General features: G+C 40.6%; 1 protein-coding gene across 5 annotated transcripts in view; it reads right to left on the minus strand.

Moving 5' to 3' along the window:
- Nucleotides 1–21,020, minus strand: part of stk36 (serine/threonine kinase 36 (fused homolog, Drosophila)) — a 148,947-nt gene that overhangs the window by 54,096 nt on the left and 73,831 nt on the right. The window lies entirely within an intron of this gene.

Genomic DNA, 21,020 nt, shown 5'->3' on the forward strand with positions numbered 1-21,020 from the left:
ACAAAAATCCAATACTGGAGTGTTTTTTTCTGCAAAAGACTTCACAGTCATGTTTTGGGGACCTCTGAGACTAATATAAACTTGTCTTAAAGAGGTAAAATATGTGACATCAAAGCTTTTAAATCCCCTGTGACCCAACTATTCCCTTTTACTGCTGTTCATTTCTATGGAACATTTTCACCCACACAGAGGAAGGGCTGGTATCGTTTGGACAAAGTATCCGGATGGGTCTCTTGTCAGCAGCTGTAGCACCACTTTACTGTTCATGTAAATTTATTGTCTTAAACATGACCACTTGTGATTCATTGGAAGTGTACTGGTTCAGGATGTGTGGGCACCTGGAGGCCACCGTGCACCCCTGCTCCTCAATTTAAAATTTCATTGGGGCGGGGAAAATTTTAACCATGAAGAAAATATTACAAAATCTACCATGATGGATTTCAATTAGAGTTGCCTCCATGCACAAAGAACACAAGCATTCAACTATAACAAATAGAAATACTCCCATACTTTGTTACTGGTGTGTTATTTTCTTTTAAGAAATCATTGGAAAGAACAGGCTGTTAAACTCCTTTATGAAACTCTATTAAATGCATTTAAAACATAGAAATGGCAGTAAAATGTAGTTCAGTAATTAATAATCACTAGTGCTGTGTTTAGCTTACCAAACACATTTGTGATTCAAATATAAATGTTAGAATTACTGGCAGTGAGAATAAAACAAAGAGACCCTCTTGTTAACTAAAGCTGGCCGTCTCCATTAGAAAGAGTCAGTGTGCTTCAGTGTGTAGTTTGATTGTATTTGTGCTGCTGTCAGAACTTATTGATAATCAGAGTTTGGTTTTATGCCCAATCTGATCTTTTTTAGTGAACTTGTTTATATTAAAAGCAACAAAAACTTGAGCACAGCAGTCGTCATTATACACATCAGTTCATATGTTGATGTTTAAACACATTACCAGAGTCCTGTAATGCAGCCAGCTGAAGATTGCTTCAGTGCTGCCATATGAGAAATAATTTAATGTTGCTCATCCAAAGGCACACCATCGGACGTAAATCTGGGGTTGGATCTTCCATCAGGTCTAATCAAGAGGTTTTTAAGGTCCCAGAATGAGCAGAAAGATGAAGTAGAACCATGTGTGTCTTTATGAGAGGGGAACATGGTGACTATCCAAAAGTAGAGAGGCTTGTTTAAGTGTTCTGACATTTATTCTTAACACTATAATTTGGATCACAAAGACAAACCTGATGTGAATGAGAAATATGGAATCAATCACAGAGCTGTGATCAAAGTCTGTGAGAGTATACAGAGCACAGCAGGAACTTTGGATGCTCATAATCCCAATCATGGAGGGTTTGGGTGGTCCGGCTGCTTTGGGTCCATTGTTTAACCTGAACTCTGAGGTAGTTTGACTTAGGAACAGTCCAGTGATGGCAGGCCAGAGAAGGAAGTTGGTTACTTTCATGTCAGAGAATAAAAATGATTGCAGAATCAATTTAGAAATTTTCAATCTCTTGTTGTCTCAAAGGAAATTTAAGGGAAACGCTCTAGAAAGCGTCTTACTGGCAGAGAGAAAATATCATATGTTTAACATGACCCAGAACATGAGCTGTGTCCTATTTTAAGGGGTGTATCCCTCTGAATGTGCATTTGAAGTCAGATATCGACATAGCATCGTGTCAGAGGCTGCCCTGACTCATAAATGCGTCCTCCCTTTCCTTGCCCACAAAAGATCCATCCAGTGCATCCTTTGTGACCGGACATATCCGGAGATTCATTGTGTGCCAGAGGTAGGAAAAGCCACTGTGACCCACCCCTCGTTGGCCATTCATCCACCAACAAAGCAGGAGAACAGCTGATTCTCACTGTTGCTTCACACTCCCAGCTTCACCTGAAAGTTTGGCACAGTCAGCCACTGGCTGGTTGAATGCAAGAGTTTTCTTCCTTCCTTCGCCATCCAGACAGGAGCGCTGCAGAAAGCCCTCCAGTATCCAAAGAAGCCTGCACATCTCTTCTACCTGCCTCAGACACATTTTGAGAAACAAAATGTAGTATTATTTCCATTGGAATATTCCTTCTTATAGAGTGGAAAACTCTGTATTCAATATGTATGCAAAAGCTTGACCAGTTTAGCAACAGCAGCCAAGGGGGTGTGGCTTAGCAAAGGGTCAAGTCATTTTTTCAGGATGTCTATAGGGATCTACTTTGCCATAAATTGTTTAATAAAAGACATTTTGAGGGGCTTGGACCTTATCATTGGTGTTGTATAGAAGATTTCAGACATATAGCTCATTAGATCTTTAGGCCCCTTGGAGCCTGTGGTCCCTAGGCAATTTTCTACTTTTGCCAAATGGTAAAACCACCTCTTCCTGCCTCCCCGTGGCCCATTGTGGAGGTATGCAAACCGGTGAAGGCAGCAGACAATGCCATGATGACCTTAAACAGTAATTGGTGTCACTGGAATCACAATTGTTGTGTTGCCAGTCTGTCATACAAGACAGAATGAGATTTTTGTCATATGGTGCCATTGTAAAAAAAAAAAACAAAGAAAAGTTGTGTAGTCTGATCCAGCCATTAGGAGGAAACTCATTTGTGCTGCTTCTTTCCTGTGGGCCCCCCACCTGCAGGGATGGGTGTGGGGTCGGATGCATTGCACAATAGGCGGCGTAGCGCTGACGTAGACAAGCATGATGCTCAATTCAGTATGCCCTTATGAGAAGAAGTACATGAGCAAGTGGAAGTATGAGAAATCATCTAAAAGGAAAAGAGAGATTGGACATGACTTACCAGAACTGTGCAAAATGATGTCAGAGTTTAAACTTCCTGTTAACTATCAGTGTCAGCTAGGGGGGACGCTGGAACACATATTACAAAAGCAGCACACGTGAACAGCAAGGTCATTAATCTTGGTTGGATGTAAATAGAAGATGGTATTGCAGTTCCTCTTTCATGTTCTGCCACCACAGGCAGCAACATGTGTCCAGTGCCATTATTCACCTACTGTCAAAAATCATTCAACATGTATATCTTTATTTGAAGAGCCAGTCCCCTTAAACAGCACTAAGTTAGATAACATATATCTATAAAAACATTTTTCCTAGAGTAAAAGAAGTCCGACTCAGACTTGATGGATTATTTTCAGGTGCACGTCTGTTTTTTGCTACTCGAGTCTTTGCGATTATTTAATTTATCAAAGCAGCCTCAGATCATCCTCCTGCTGAGACCCTCAAACATCAGCATGAGTAATGATATTTTTGTGATGAATAATGTGTGTTTTCCTTCCTAAAGGTTCCTATTAAAGTAAAGGGGACCTACAACTGCGTCATGGCTGGTCGCCAAAGGGCTCAAGGGCAGATTTAAAACAACCCGTAAATGTTCATTTTGAGGCAGGCGGAGGGAAAAGCAGAATTTACAAGAAGACTTACTGTAGTTTTTCATGTTTTGAATGCCTGTGTGACACATTCTTACAACAAGGTTAGTAAAAATGTTGGAACACTAAATTACTTTGGTTTATTCTTAATTATCTTGTCACTTGGGATTAGGATGAAATTGTAGACATAAAGCATGTCACTAAAACAAGAGGAAAATCAATATAATAAGAGGTTAACTGGTACAAGTACGTCATGGTTGTGATACTGCTGTGAACTGTGGGAGATGTTGAGAGTCTGTGGTTAGATCACGAGAAGAACTGAGCATTCCTCTTGAAATTAAAGGCTTTGAAATAGATTTTGGGAAGGCTGATGCTGATGGAAATGTCCTTGAGTACTTTAATGTACAAATACAACTATTACCAAAAGTGTGGGACACATAACCTGTTTATTTGATACTGAAGATTTGGTAATTACAAATGAATTACAGTTTATCCTGAACCACATTTGTGAGATACATAATATATTTGAGTGGCTGGGGGTAGCCAAGCTCAGACTGCACAATTTTTCTGGTCTTTCACAATGGCACCATGTTGGACTATGCGCCAAAATCTTGCCCTGTCCTGTCTCAGTGACTGTATGCAAGTTCACATGTAGTTCAGGAGGCAGGTCAAAAAAAGCAAATCATAGCTACAGCAGAATTACTCCATGTGATGCTAGCTGTATTTTGCCCTGACACGACATACTTACCATTTCATATGATATGATACCATAGGGGGCTGCAAGGCGGGGCAGGGGTTAGTGCTGTTGCCTTGCAGCAAGGTCCCTGGTTCACTTCCCAGTCAGGGCTTTTCTGTGCGGAGTTTGCATGTTCTCCCCGTGCATGCGTGGGTTTCTCTCCGGGTACTCTAGCTTCCTCCCCCCCTGAATGCATGCTTGTTAGGTTAATTGGTGACTCTAAATTGCCCGTAGGTGTGAGTATGAGCATGTCTGGTTGTTTGTCTCTGTATGTCAGCCCTGTGCTTGACTGGTGACCAGTCAGGGTGTACCCTGCCTCTCGCCCAGTCCCAGCTGGGATAGGCTCCAGCCCCCAATGGGATAAACGGTATAGAAAGTGGATGGATGGATGATACCATACCACAAAATACAATTCACAATGGAATAACAAGATTTGAATGTGCTACAAGACTAAGGGTGTAATGGTGTTTGTATTCGTCCCAATCAGGGTTATTTGCCTAGAGTTACATGATGCATACGTCTGAATGGAGAACAAAAGGCATTCTCGGAAGCCAGTATTGCTTTCCAGTCTAAATGACAGTAACACTCATAAATGTCTACTCACTGCTATAGAACAACTAACAAAGCAGAGGAAGAAGCAGGCAGGGCTTCTATCCGTCTCACCAACTTCTCCGCGCTGTTTTAAAAATCCTCTGGATATGAAAGCAGAGAGGGTCAAAGACAGTAGTGACGCTAATAGCTTTTAAAGGCTTTAAAGACTATAGCATGTAGAAGTATAGGATAGCGGCTAGAAGTTATGGTGTCATGGCACACTGCATAATCCACGTGATGCATTTCTCTAAAATGCACGCAGGCCTATTTTAATTAGAATTTCATTTGCCTTATTTGTCGATCTTATTTTGCATCTGTTTTCCCTGGTTGTCCTCTTTTTTCATGTTTGATACACAACAGGCTGTACTAACAATCACAGGTAGTAAAATAACACTAGACTGAACAACTGTAAGCACTACTATCAGGTCAAAGTTATAAGTTAGGGGCACAGGTGGCCTAGTGGTTTAAGGCACAACCCATGTGCTCAGTCGTCCTGGGTTTGAATCCGGTCAGTGGCATTTTTCTACATGTCTCTCCAGAGCTCTCTCATCCCTGTTTCCGAGTCTGTCCACTGTCCTCCTCTGTCAATAATGGCATAAAAAGCCCCCAAAAATAAAAATCTTAAAAATAATAAGTTAGTGAAACCTAGGATTATAAAAATAAATTAGGCCTTTTCATTAAGGCAGCATCTGTTTAGTTCATTGACACTTAGTCGGGAGTTTTCCCGGCTAAAAATGCTGGTAAGGACAGAGGCATAGCTAGGGAATTTGGGCCCCTAGCAAGAGTATTATGCAGGGCCCCCTTACCTGGCTAGCCAAGAAACAAATGTTGCAACATTTTAACAAATATCTATGCATTTAATTTATTTTCTAACCATAATTTCCCCATGTATGAGCAATATTTTTACCATGGTTCAATTAAATTTACTTGTATTATTTTGCAGCAGTGGACTACGCCATTTGGACATTTTTAAAGGTGGAGCAGGGGCCCCAGTATTTTATTTTACTCTAATACAAATTTCAGTCTGTTGACTAATTCATTTAGTCGCTTTTGATTCAATAATGGCACTAATTACTAGGAAATAATAAATAAAAACTAGTGCTGTCAAAAGATTACAATTTTTAATCAGATTAGTCACAGGGTTGTTGTGGATTAATTTCGATTAATCATGATTAAATATCATTTATTTATAATCTATATTAATTGCATTTCATTTTGCATAATAGACTCAAGAAAGAAGGGAATATATATGCCAGGGCTACTCAATTACAAATTCAACTGGGCCAAATTTTTAAATCAAGAAATGTAGCCGGGCCACACATGTTTGGCACCCAGTAAGCAGGTGGTAATGTCATATTTTGAAACAATACAGATCAATTTGATGAAAAATATTCACTTTTATTCATAGTCTCCCTTTTAAATTTGGCAACATGATGAAAACACATCAAAAAGTGCATAAAAACACAACAACAGAACTGTATTTGAACATAACCTGAGGCAGTAGATTTTGTTTTCACTTGAATAAAAATAAAATTGATAGAATGAAAAAATAAAATGAAGTTCTGTAAATAATAATTGTGGTAACATTTTACTTAGGCATATCTTAAAGTGCATAGAAACTAAATTTACACAGCTGTAGTATGTGGTACTTTAAGCTGGAAGTGCTTTGGTGAAAAGAAAACTCCTTCCTGCAGAATGTGCATAATACGTTACGTCAGTCGAATGTTCCATCTTATGCACGGCGGCATGCTTAATGGTAACCCTACTTGGACAAACTCCCCCAAATGTGTTGCCAGAGATGTTTCAGGGATTTTGAGTCTTTCTGTGCTGTAGATGGGTTAATTGCGTTAAATTTGTTAATCTGATTAATCATGATGATGGATTAATCCACATTAATGCGTCAATTTTGACAGCCCTAATAAAAACACACATTTCATTGCAGGCTTCACAATGGACCCTCCCTACTGTGGGCCCAGGTAACCAGTATCCTTTATCCCCCCTGTGGTACGCCCATTGGTAAGGACCAAAGCGTTGAAACCAGAAAGGTGACCAGGTCACTTTCTAAGTGTTGCCAAAGTGCTTATGAGCAAGACTCTGTACACCAAACTGCAGAGATTATAGGCTTTGCAATGAATAAAACTGATCAATCAATCATTAGACGTACTGACATCCATGGAGTTATGTTGCTACTGTTGCTAAAGTGCATAAGGAGGAAGAGAACCACATCATGGCTGCTTAGGGTGAAGTCTGATCTGAGACGTAGTAAAGGATTACTGAAACTGAACAGACAAGTACGCTTAAACACCATTTAAAGTGAACCAGAGTGTGTGTTAGAGAGAACGTCTGGTGTCAAACTGTTATTTTTAAACTTTTCCTGCTCATATATTTAATTTCTCCTCGTCTTACTCCTCAGAGACAACAGTTTATTTTTGTGTAATGAAAAACAAAATGAAATAAAACAGCATATGGTAATAATAGCCACTCTTTTGTTTTCCTCACTGCACAGCTTATTTAATAAACTTCCCAACAACTGCTGCCACATTAATGAGAGTTTGTGGTTTTGGAGGTAATCGTGCTTTATGCAATTTTATGTAATGTTTCTGAGGAGGCCCATGGGCTCAAGAGCAACAGCTTTAGCATATTTTTAAGATGAATTTGATTTAGGGGTTAGCAAATATAGAGCCATACTGACCCTGTGGCTTCAAGTCAAAGACACAGTAGGGGGCATGTAAAATTTGTAGAGGACATAATGACTTACTTTATGCAGTACTTTTATACTGGTTTAGACTAATAATTAGAAATCAGTCTTTTCAGTATATACTTAATGCTAGATCACTTGTGACTTATAAGGTGGAGGGACAGGGTTTGCATATGTTTATAAGGCCTGACATCACAAGTCTATTGAGTAATGTCAACAAGTCTGCAACTTCTACATCGTTCCTGATTGCCAAGTAATTTTAATCTGTGTCAGTGTTATTCAGTGCCACCGGGGGTTGGCGCGCCAAGGCTGCCTCCTTTGCCTGCCCCCCGATGTGCCTTGCACCCTGCCACAACGCCCATCCCTGCAGGTGGTGGGTCCACAGGGGGGCGGCTCCCTATAACTCTTTCTGGATGGACCCAACCGGGCCCCATGAAGAGAAGCCCGGCCACCAGACGCTCACCTGCGAGCTCCACCCCCCAGGCTCCAGGGGGATGTCCCAGTTTCCCTAATCTGGGCGAGGCATCTGGATCCCCAAAATTCTGGTTCATGGAATTTTTTTTTTTTTTAATCGCTCTTTGTCTGGACCCTCCCTCGGGACCAATTTGCCTTGGGAGAACTACCAGAAGCTAATGCCCCCGACAACATAGCTCCCAGGTTCACAGGGCCACGTGAACTCCCCCACCACAATAAGGTAGCGTTTCTGATCAGGATGCCTCCTGGTCGCCTCCCGTGGAAGTATTCTGGACATGTCTGGCTGGGAGGAGACCTTGGGGAAGACTTAGAATGTGCTGGAGGGATTACGTATCCTGTCTGGTCTGGGAATGCCTTGGGATCCCCCAGTAGGAGATGGAAAGTGTTGCTAGGGAAAGGGACGTCTGGGTGGACTTGCTTAGCCTGTTACCACCGAGACCCTGCCCTGGATAAGTGGATGGAGATGGATGGATGGACGAATGGATGGATGGATGGATGGATGGATGGATGGATGGATGGATGGATGTCAGTATCTCTCAATGTAAATGGATAGTCCTCCAACCAGCCCATGTATTAAAGGAGTGATGCAGCTTTAAACTAGATGGCTGGTTCCAATATCAAAAGTCCTTCCCACTTAGACAAAAACCTTGGGATTCACCCAATCAGGACCAGATCAAAATTCATCTGCTGGGGCAAATAAAACAGGAGCAAATTACCATGATTAAGAGGATTTACCTTCAGAGAGTAATGAATTATCATTTTGAAATTCCTCGTTGGTATATTTGGAGAACAGCAGTAATGCTGTTCTGTCGTTATTCATATCTGAGTGTCGATTTTGGCTTCTTTCCTGGAATAGTTATAAATTCTTTTACAGCCAGTAGACATGTGTTTCCAAAGCTACAACCAAGAAAAATGACATTTATGCGAAATATGCATATAAAGAGCATACTGTCTGACTGGAACTGTAGTCATGTGACCCTGTAGTTTCTGAAGAGGTGTTTTGGAGTCATTGATGGCAGTCACCATTTAAGGAATTCTGATTTCAACTGACCTTTAATCGGCCTGGAAACAGACAATTTAATGAGGCCTTTTATGTTTTTCACAGCCAAGTTGAAACTCAAGGATCTGCATTTTTTTTTGCATTGTCTTGGCTTCATTTTCAACACTTTATATCGCCTCTTGTTTCTGAGTCATTGTGATTAACAGACCACACTCATAAACACTAAACCAGTGTACAAAGATCAAGCACCACAGTCCTTAAATAATTATAATAATGTGGCCTAGAATCATAATATGGCTTTAGTGGGGAGGGTAATTAAGAGTTATTAAATCAGAATAGAATCCCATATTACAATCCACAGCAGGCTCCACCTTTAGTTGTTTTGATTCAGATAGAAATCTCAGAGGGTCAGGAGTGGCCGACTGCTGAGGGATAATAATCACAACCATAAATATACCTAAAATGGTCAAAAGATGACAATATATCCATTATTCTATTACTTTATGGCCAAAACAACACCAAGCTGAATTCCTTTGTCAGTCTCTCCCACATGTTGTGTTGATGAAGTTGTCCTGCGGAGTCGTCAGAGAGGTCTGCAAGAAAAACGTCATCTGAACCCAGGCCCAAACATTTCCCATTACGACCCTGTTTCTGTCATGAATAGAGGTGAGAGTGCCAAATACATCAGCGAGCAGAGCACAAAGGAATGAGACTGTTTATGAGTGAGGCTTGAGTGGTTATTCAAGGTAAGAATAACTCTGCAAAATAATGACTGTTGGGCTCGATAATGCACGAGCATGCAATGTTTTATTACTGACTTGAAATACAGACGCCTATTGTGGCTCTGCAGTCATAACTGGAAAGATTTGTGGAAATATAGGTTTAAAGATTGCAACACCATACTGCGCTGCACAAAAACAATACAGAAAAATTTGATTTAGTAGAAGAAGTAAATGACTGATATTTACAAGTAACTAAACAAGTAAGATGCAGCTCCAAAAGTGAATCAATTTCCTTAAGGACCAATATTAAAAAGAATATATTAGCTTAAAATCTGGGGATAAAAGATGGAAGACTGAGTGGCATATGGACACACCTTGTATTTTTGTACATAAAGATTACTGCACGTTTTGTAAAATACATATCTGTCTTAAATACTTTTTTTTTTTTTAAATTCTAGAGATGATGATTTATGTTTTACATCTGTGACTTTTGGAAAGAAGTTTTCTTGTCATATAATTTATCTGTTTTAATTATATATGTCTTGATGGCTTTGGGCTTAATGTTGAAAAATGTTGGTGAAAGGTAGAAACTAGGTATGTTTACATGGACCACTTTTAATCAAAGTTAATGCCTGACCAGAATAGAAATGCTTTATATAAATAATTCCATCAAAATAAAATTATTCCATCCGGCTCATTTGAAAAGAAATTTCATGCAGGGAGGTAAATGCTGATAGTCATTCAGATGAAATCTGATCGTTTCTCCCTGTTTAGGGGATTTTTGCCTTACTGCACATGTCTGCCCTACCGTCAGACATCTTTCTGCTTTGTTATCTGTGGAATGGATTAAAACATGGCAGGAGCGAAACTAAACCAGTCACTGCTGAGACAACTCTTTAAATTGTTGATCAGATAATAAAAGGTGCAGACATGAGAGAGTAGAACAATCCAATATTTTCATGCGCATAGGGGTTGAAAGAAACAAATGCTCTGACGGTGTAAAGTGACTGTGATTTCTTTACAACAAAGGCGCAGAAGAAAGGCACATTTTCAATAAGTCAGACCACCAATTTTTCAGCACTGTGCATGTGAGAGCAGTTTTATTCAGATCAAATATATGATGCAAGAGCATGCACATCTGAATCGGATTGCATCGTTTACTGTTGATGTAAACACAGAAGTTTAAATCCCCAATTACAATAAATGTAATCAGATTATGAAAAATGTACTCATGTTGCCTCAGCGATCATCTGCTGGGTGTCAGCTCCCAAAATTCAGACATTGGCCTAAGCAGGCCAGGCCAGGTCAGGTCGGGTTTGGGAGCACATGCAGGTTCAGCACTTCCCTGTGTCAACCTTGGCCCTGTACTGCTTTGACGTCTTGATGACTATCGTCCAGCTGGTACCTCTGTCTATCAGTCACTTAGCTTAGATACTGGGAGTGCCATCCCGTCTTGCTCAGTGAACCCATCGCACCATGCCCAAATCTGTAGTTGATCCCAGCCTTGCAGTCAGCAAATCAATGGATTTCCCTGCCAAAGTAGGGGAATTTCTCTACAACTTCCACGTCCTCACCATTCATAGACAGATTTAATGGCATCATCCAAGGCATCCTTAAATGACTGAATCTTTGTTTTGGCCCAGGAGATGTGCATTCCCAGAGTTTCAGCCAAGGACATCTAGTACAGTTTCTGGAAGGATCACAACATCATCAACAAAGTCCAGATCAGTGATCTGGACGTCACCAAATGACACACCACAGTTTTCTTCCCCTGTTATCTGCAGCATTATCCTGTGCATTCAGTTACTGAACAGCATGGGAGCTATAGATGTGTTTTTTTTTCAGTGAGTAAATTCTAGTATAACATGTTAGCAGTGTTATACAAGTGTTAGCACTCATCATGGCTGAATTGTTAGCTCATCAAATATTTGTTATACACTGAATATTGTTTCAAGAGTGTACATGCTCCCTTAGCTGTTTAAATCAAATACAAGCTGGATAACTAGTAAATAAGTAATGGAGAATTTATAGCGTTGAAATGTAACTTTTGCAAGCTCCTTTCCATTTTCTATCGCCACCAACTGTCCAATGTTGGTCCTTTCTGGCTTGAACTTTCAACATTGAAACAGCCCCCTAACCCTAACCAACGAACTAACCAACCAACTGAATCAATCATCCAACCAGTTACTCAACCATCTAATCATCCAACCTAACCAATCAACCAACCAACAAAATACAAACCATACAGAAGCAGTCATTAACCAGTTTGTGTCATCCTGGTCTGATTTATTTGCGTTTTAGTGATCTGCTCTGAATGCTTTAGCATATTATACAAAATCATATTATTTCTAAAGGGGGCATATCAAGAAAAGGCCATGTTTTTGCATTTTTGCCCTTATACTTGGGTCCCTGATGCATCTACCAACCCACAAAATGTGACAGAAGCCCATCCAGTCCTTTGTTTTTGGTCTTCCATGTCTGAAAATATGAAATCTGACATTCTGTTCAGAATCTGTGCATCTTTGTGACATCTCAGTGAGTCACTATAGTAATACCTGCCTCTCACACTGTATCTCCACCAACAGATCTCTGCCCATAGCCAGTGGACTGCTCAACTGTAGTCCTGTGGGCACACCCTGAGGAAGAGAGGGGTGGGGTGGGAAGGAGCCAAAGAAAGACAGGACATGTGGGATTAAAATGTGATGGATGACGTGCGATGAATCGTTACTGATTACAAGTCAAATGAGTAATCAGCGCAGGATGGACCGTAGACTTTTGATATCGGGAATCTGCTCTTAAAGGGACCTAAATCCACAAACCCACTCAGTGAGAATACAGCCTAAAATGTTCATGCTGCACAGCAACATAAATGAATAAAACCTTTTTTTGAGAATCTGTCTTGCACTGAGCGTATAAAAACCTAAAAGACAAAAGACATCAACATCCAGGGCAGCACATGATATGAAATATTAAAAAACACCCATCACTGGCATGTTAAAACCTGTGCGTGTCTGTGAATGTCTATCATGACTTTCACCTGATTTTGCCTCACCTTTTATAAAAACACTACACTCTGTCCTGGAAGAGCACCAATACTCCATGGTAGGTCAGGAAGTGAAGAACAATAGACTGTGGAAAGGTTTGATTTATGACATGCATTTAAGAGTAAAAGACTTTTGATTTACGCCACTGATGCAAGCATTTTAGTTCTTGTTGGAAACAAATTGAAGGTCTAACAAGCTCTGGGGTTTTCTTTCTTCTCCGTGCTTTGCTTTATGGTTTTGTCAGCACAGTGGTTTTTGTGTGGCTAGCATTCGCCATTGCCCTAGGGCAACATACTTGGTTGTTATTCTGATGATAAACCACATTTTTTGTTCTCAGAGAACGTGCTGGAAAGAATCCCCCTGTTTGTGAGCTCCCACAAATCCTCTCTGATGACTCACTGGGGAGATTGTTAACATTCATGCATAGAACATCAGGGAAAAAAGCTGGACTGACTGAAAAGTAGAAATCAGAATTACTGTTTGAGGTATAGCCTCGTCAGTTTATTGAACTCCTTTCGGTTAGGCTTTTGGCCAAAGTCACAGTAATTTGTAAGACATAAACCTTGACTGAAGCTGGGTTCAGCTTCTATGGTTCAGTATCTTTGGCTAAAATTCTTTGATCCTAGCTCCAAATGTTCTGCTTGGTTACAGGTTTATTTTGAGTAATAAGTTCACTTGATTTGGTAAAGAGATTTGTGGTAGTGGAGCAGTAGACCTCCAGCCTATAAAAATATCAAAGAAACATTTCACTGAAGGAGATGATGATGATGATTTATTCCTAATCCTTTATGAGGAAATTTAATTTCTATGATCTACTACTGAGGATGCTACACACATACTGGCTGAAATACATTAACTTTGCCAACAGGATCCTTTGGACATGCGTAAGATGGTGCTTAGTACTGAGCTCAGAGTGGATTAATGTTTGGCCTAATGAAATACTATAAAATCAAAGAACACAGCCTAGACAGACCTCTTGCAAAGTGTCATGAGATAACATTTGTTATGAAATGGTTCCATATAAATAAAGACCGTCTTTTTTGTTTTGTTTTTCTTTTTTTGCTTGTTGGTTGGTTGGTTGGTTGATTCGCTGGGGTTAGAGTAAGGGGCTGCAGCAAAGAGGTGTACCCTACCAGAGTGGATTATTTAGTTGGGTGGTTGGTTGGTTGATTGATTGGATGAGTTGGTTGAGATGGTTAAGTTGGTTAAGTTGGTTAATTGGTTGGTTGGTTGGTTGGCTGGTTGGTTGGCTGGTTGGTTGGCTGGTTAGTTGGCTGGTTCGTTGGTTGGTTCGTTGGTTGGTTGGTTGGTTGTTTGGCTGGTTGGTTGTTTGGCTGGTTGGTTGATTGGTTGGTTGGTTGGTTGGTTGGTTCATTGTTTCGCTGGTTGTTGGAAGGTTGGTTGGTTAGTTTGTTGGTTGATTAGTTGGGTTGGTTGGTTGGGTAGTTAGTTTGTTGGTTGATTGGTTGGTTGGGTTGGTTGTTTCACTGGTTGTTGAAGGGTTGGTTGATTGGTTGGTTGGGCTGGGTTGGGTGTTTGGTTGGATGATTGTTTGGGTTGGTTGATTGGCTGTTGGTTGGTTGTTTGGATTGGTTGTTTGGTTGGTTGATTATTTGGGTCTGTTGATTGGTTGGTTGGTCGGTTGATTGGTTGGTTAGTTGATTGGTTGGTTGGATTGGTTGTTTGGTTGGTTGATTGTTTGGGTTGGTTGATTGGCTGTTGGTTGGTTGGTTAATTGGTTGGTTGGTCGGTTGATTGGTTGGTTGGTTGGTTGGTTGGATTGGTTGTTTGGTTGGTTGATTGTTTGGGTCTGTTGATTGGTTGTTGGTTGGTTGGTTGGTTGGTGGGGTTTGTCATGAGTATTTTTTCATAATTTAGTGAGAAAATACCAAATGTCTATCAGTGTATCGTAAATCTGAACAACCAAGCATTATTAGTTCAACCCAGCATCAATAAAAGATGACATGCAACTTTCATGGTTATAGGCACGGTGTTCTTTGAGATTTTGGCTTGATCTTAGGAGCTATGACTGCCCTAGGCAATGCTTACTCAGCACATCCACCCTTACTCCCCCTTAAAGGTGTGAACTTTGTTATTTTTTTCAACAGATTACTTTCCCATGCCCCTGGTAATATGCAAGACTATTAAGAGCAAACCAGGGCTGTCTCAATCCTCCTTCCCACCTGATGGTGGCTAAGGTTGCTTACTTGCCAACTCTACGCCTTACTTCAGCCTCAGTTTTTGGCCTAAACACGCCTGAAGTTTGACACAGTATGTTACATCAGAAACTAGGGTAAAGAGTGGGATTTTACACCAGTCAGAATTGCTCACTCACAGTATGTCAGCTCTGGTTCTCTTGTTTCGTAAACTTTGCTGATTTTTCATGTATAACAACTCAAGGGTTGGCTGCATTTTGTCCTGCTTGATTTCTGGGGAAAGTAAAGCTAAAGCTCCAAAAGAAAGTAAGAAATAAGACTGCATCTTTTGCTCTGATGGTGGAGTATTTACTGCTGAAACCAAGTTTAACATGAAGTGCTACATGACAGCAACATCATTGTTCTGTTTTATCTCAAATGTCCTGAGACCCATGGGAAATATTATTCCAGAGCAGGGAGTATGAACATGACCCAAAATCTGATGGTTTAGTCTCAGGAGAGGAAGATTATGGTTTATTATCCCTGAGTGGAAGATAATGCAAAGATCTGAGCGATAAACTAATCTCACTCTTCAAACCTTATCTCTGCTGTCAGAAGTAAAAACTACATAGAATTACAACTGAAGCCAGACACAGATTGCAAGTGTAAAATATGAGTTGCAAAGTGATTTTTATTTCTTGTGTATTAACATGAATGAGTGTTGGAGGGACGTTCCCAGGAATATGAAGACTTCGTTCTGGCTATGTTATGGTTTGGCTCTTTGCCTTGACTGGCCAGAATCCCTGTGAGCCTTCACTGCATTTCAGCTTGATAAATGTCCCAGGAGAAGTAGGTCTGGAGGTCAGAAAACTCTCCACTTCTGCCAGAGTTTCTGTGATCCACAACGCTTTCTTTCAAAGTATAAACTATGATTGATGTTTGTGTTTCAGCTGAGAAGCTGGGAACGGTCCCTGGAGTCAAGGTCATGACACTGCTGGGCTGGGGAATTGTTTTTTTGGGAATGAAATTGCTTGAAGACGTTAAATTCCAATAAACAACATTCCTGCTACAAGGTGTAGCTTGCCACAAAGAAAAGCTGGCTCTTTGTGGACTAAATGTGCCATAGTTTAAGAGATTTTATCAAAAACATGTAGATTTTTCTCTGGAGGATGGCAGCAGCATCTGCTGAATCACACAATCAACAATGTAAGGTTTCTGCTGTGTATAAAAATACTTTATGACAAATGATCAATTGTTTTAGATGGCAAGTGTGTGACTTCAACAATGAACAAAAGGGACAAGATCAGTTCTATGGGTGCATGACATCACGTAAAAGCTTTGAATAGAGGATTCATTTAGTCTTCTGAGATTCTTTCACTTGAACACAGTCTACAAGGCTTTCTGCATGTATTCTTTATTTTGGGGGGGGGGGGGGTAACTGGTAAATGGACTTTCTATAGCGCTTTTCTGAATACTCAAAGCACTTTTTTCACCACAGTTCACACATACCCATTCGCATCCATTCATTCCATGTCAACACACTGATGGCAAATCTGCTACACTATATGGACGAAAAGTATTTGGCTACCTGACCATTACGCCAACAGGAACTGTTATGACATTCTATTCAGACACATGTACTGTGAAATGGAGTTTGCTCCCTTTTACAGGTTTAAAAGCTTCCACTCTTCTTATAAGGCTTTCCACAAGATTTGGGAGTGTTTCTGTGGGAATTTGTTCCCATTCATTCTGTACATCATGTATGAGGCCAGGTACACAAAGGTGATTGACAAGGTTGAGGTCAGGGCTCTGTGTGGGCCAGCCAGGTTCTTCCATGCCAAAATTATTCAACCATGTCTTTAAAGTCCTAGCTTTGAGCACTGGGGTACAGTCATGTTGCAACATGCTGCTGCCACAAAGTTAGAAGCAGAGCATTGTCCAAAATCTCTGTGTCTGCTGAAGCATTCAGATTGTCCTTCATTTGAGATAAGGGGTAACCTGATGTGTTTCACACATCCATCTGGTAAACCTCTCATAGACAGCATTTGGGAAAGGTGGTGACTGGTGATGGTGACTGTAAACATATCAGTACATGACTTTTGTCGTTTTTGAAAAGAAAACAACTCACTGCTGTTCTTTGTTCTTCTTTTAACAAAGAAATGTTGTGAAGTTCTGATAAAACGTACGCTTTAGCAGCATCAACGCCAATGTCTTCCGCCATAATTGCACCGGCCTCTTGTTGCTGCTTGCTTACATCACGACTCTGTCGGGCCCAAAAGTACTGCCCCTCAACTCTGATTGGTCCTGTCCATTTCTAACCTGGCCCAAATGCTTCAGATGGGAGCTTTGCAAGATAGATTCGCCAGTGAGAAACATGGAAATGGGCATATCCATCTGCTTTGCAAGGTTAGATAAGGAGCCAAACCTTGAAAAAACAGCCCCATACCATTATTTACTCCATCTCCAAACCTCACAGTTGACACAATGCAGTCAGGCAGGTAATGTTCCCCCAGCATCCACCAAGCCCAGACACACCCATCTGACTGCCAAACAGAGGAGTGTGATTCATCACTCCACAGAACATGTTTCCACCAGTGTTGGTGTGCTAAACACAACTCTGCTGGTGACTTGAGGCTTGCATGCAGCTGCTCAGCCATGGAAACCCATTCCATGAAGAAGTAGAAGTTCAGAAATCTTCAGCTATGGAATCAGCAGAGCTTTGGCGATTTTTACATACCATGCCCCTCAGCAGTCATTGACCCCGCTCTGTGATTTTAGGTAGTCTTCTGCATTGTGGCTGAGTTGCTGTTGTTCCTAAATGCTTCCACTTTCTAATAATATGGGGGATGAAATTTTATGAACTGTCTTACTGCAAAGGTGGTGTTCATTATAGTATCACACTTAAAGTCACTGAGCTCTTCAGAACGACCCACTTTGTATCACAAATGTGTGCAAAAGAAGACTGCATGGCTAGGTGCTTGATTTTATACACTTGTGGCAACAGGTATGATTGAAACACCTAAATTTGATCATTAACAGGTGTGGCCAAATACTTCAGGAGGATGTACTATGTTCATTAGTGTAGGAGCAAATTGGGGTAATTGTCTCACCCAAAGACACATCAACATGCAACTCCAGGAGCTGGGGATCAAATCCACAAACCACTGGTTGAAAGACGACTGACTGAACCCACAAATCCAGTTGAACTATGTTTAATATTATTTTCTGTTTTACATACTTGATTCCAATGATTCTACAGGATCTTGTAGATAGTATCTTGGATGACAAGTTTAAAAAGTGAAAATTTTCACATAAGAATCAGGATCATAATTAAAAACAGATATTTTTATTTGGTCATTTATTCATCTTCTTATGATAGCTCATGAATTTAAAACCAATTGCATCTCCAAAGAAATCATCCAGTGCTTGCATGATTTCTGTTTGCAATTTATTCATCACGGACATGATTCTCTTCCAGTGATAACAGACTGCTTTGTTTCCTCTTAAAACAATTCAACCACTTGGATATGGACTCTATATTACATAAATCTGCTTTGAGAGGACATTTTAATGTAAAGTGCTGGATGAATAGTTCACATTCCAGCCTGATAACATCAACAACACTGAATCCTATAAGTCTCATTTCACATTTTCAATATTATTGTTTTACCGATCGTGTTATGTCAGAGCACACTTCTCATTTAATTGTTTCATGCAGCCTGCTGTGTGTTGTTTTTTAAAGCAAATAAATGGGAAACTATTTCCAGCTTTGAAGTCCACACTCAGGATAAGAAGCGCACTGCAGGTTTGTTTGAGATACAACGTCAAATATATTACTGTCTCGCCAGGGAGATTCATTACATCAGTTACCTTGCTTCCTCTAAATTGAGTCATTTTTAGTGAATTGTTTCAATATTTTCACAGTAAAATTAGGATGAATGGGCTGACACGTGAGGAAAGTACAATAACTGATATTTTCACATCAAATATCCGAAGCAGAAAGGAAAATGTTTTACTGCTAGAACAATAAAATAAATTCAGAGAAATTTAGATGATAATAATGTTATGAGACTCAGTATTTTTCACTCTATAACCAGTAAAGCCCGTTTTAAAGATGGATTTCTGATTTAAAAAAAAGAAAAATTACAGCGCAGTCTGCTCCTGAAATCTTTCCAAAAACACGGATGAAGCAACAGCCAGCTACAATAATGAAACTTTTTGACTATATCAGTGCTATATGTTACTTTAATCATTCACAGCATAAAAAAGAGCTGAAATGAGTATAAACCTACTTCATCATGGGCCTAAGGATCACTGGATGTCATCAAGACCACCATCCACTTGCGGGTGTTGAATTTTGTGACTGTTACTTCCTGTGTTCATACATCTACTCATCCTTTGTGCTTTCACACAAACACCAAACTCAACAAAAAGGCTTTTATCATCATTTCTACTGCTGGCTTTCTCATAATTTGTCCGTGTGAAGTCAGGATGCGCTGATGTGAGAACACAGCAGGAAATATTCTGGACAATTCCCAATAAGCGAGTGGGAGGGGGGTTGTGGTGTTTATATCCTGTTACTGGCATGCAACCAGTGTCATCTTCGTGCTCAGCTTCATTTTGTTTTCTGTTTGCCAGTATGTTCCCTTATGCTCTTTTATTAATAACATGAATGTCTGATTACATGCTGCATTGATAACAAAGCAAAAATTGCCACGGTGGTTTCATCTGCCATATACTGCCTGCTGAGACACCCCATCTCCATAATCACCTATCCACCCACCCACCCATTCATTCATCCATCCATCCAACCCAAGGGAACTTTATCAAGTTTTGTTCACCAGTGGGGCACAGAAGACAGCACTTTGGCAAGTTTGTCCACTTGTAGGGCACTGTAGACAGCACTTTAGCAAGTTTGTCCACTTGTAGGGCACTGTAGACAGCACTTTAGCAAGTTTGTCCACTTGTAGGGCACTGTAGACTGCACTTTGGCAAGTTTGTCCACTTGTAGGGCACTGTAGACTGCACTTTGGCAAGTTTGTCCACTTGTAGGGCACTGTAGACTGCACTTTGGCAAGTTTGTCCACTTGTAGGGCACTGTAGACAGCACTTTAGCAAGTTTGTCCACTTGTAGGGCACTGTAGACTGCACTTTGGCAAGTTTGTCCACTTGTAGGACACTGTAGACTGCACTTTAGCAAGTTTGTCCACTTGTAGGGCACTGTAGACTGCACTTTGGCAAGTTTGTCCACTTGTAGGGCACTGTAGACAGCACTTTAGCAAGTTTGTCCACTTGTAGGGCACTGTAGACTGCACTTTAGCAAGTTTGTCCACTTGTAGGACACTGTAGACTGCACTTTAGCAAGTTTGTCCACTTGTAGGACACTGTAGACTGCACTTTAGCAAGTTTGTCCACTTGTAGGGCACTGTAGACTGCACTTTGGCAAGTTTGTCCACTTGTAGGGCACTGTAGACAGCACTTTAGCAAGTTTGTCCACTTGTAGGGCACTGTAGACTGCACTTTGGCAAGTTTGTCCACTTGTAGGGCACTGTAGACAGCACTTTAGCAAGTTTGTCCACTTGTAGGGCACTGTAGACTGCACTTTGGCAAGTTTGTCCACTTGTAGGGCACTGTAGACAGCACTTTAGCAAGTTTGTCCACTTGTAGGGCACTGTAGACTGCACTTTAGCAAGTTTGTCCACTTGTAGGGCACAGTAGACACTACTCATTCAAGTTGTTCACTTGTTGGGCACTATAGATTGTACTTAATCAAGTTTTGTCCACTTGGAGGATTCAGTAGGTGGCACATTATCAAGTTTTGTCCATTGGTAGGGCACCATACTTCTTTGATTTGTTCTGTCCACTAGAAGGGGACAGAAGGCGCTTTATCATATTTTGTCCTCTTGTAGGACACTGTAGATGGCACTTAATAAGTTTATCCACCTGTAGGGTATCATTAAAGGTTTATCAAGCTTTGTTGACTTCTAATGTACCATAGAAGGCATTTTTTAAGTAAAGTCTATTGCATGACACTGTAGAAATCACTTTATCAAGTTTTATCCAATCTTAGGGTACAATAGAAGGCACTCTATCAAATTTTGTTCACATGTAGGGCACAGCAGATGGCACCTATTTAAACTGTTTCCACTTGTAGGGCTCTGTAGATGGCACTTCATCACTTTTTCAAATACCCTAGAGCATTGGTTCCCAACCTGGGATCTGGAACCCCTCAGGGGTGGCCCTAAAGAC

This window comes from Cheilinus undulatus, linkage group 12 (assembly GCF_018320785.1).
Source record: "Cheilinus undulatus linkage group 12, ASM1832078v1, whole genome shotgun sequence".
Classification (NCBI taxonomy): Eukaryota; Metazoa; Chordata; class Actinopteri; order Labriformes; family Labridae; genus Cheilinus; species Cheilinus undulatus.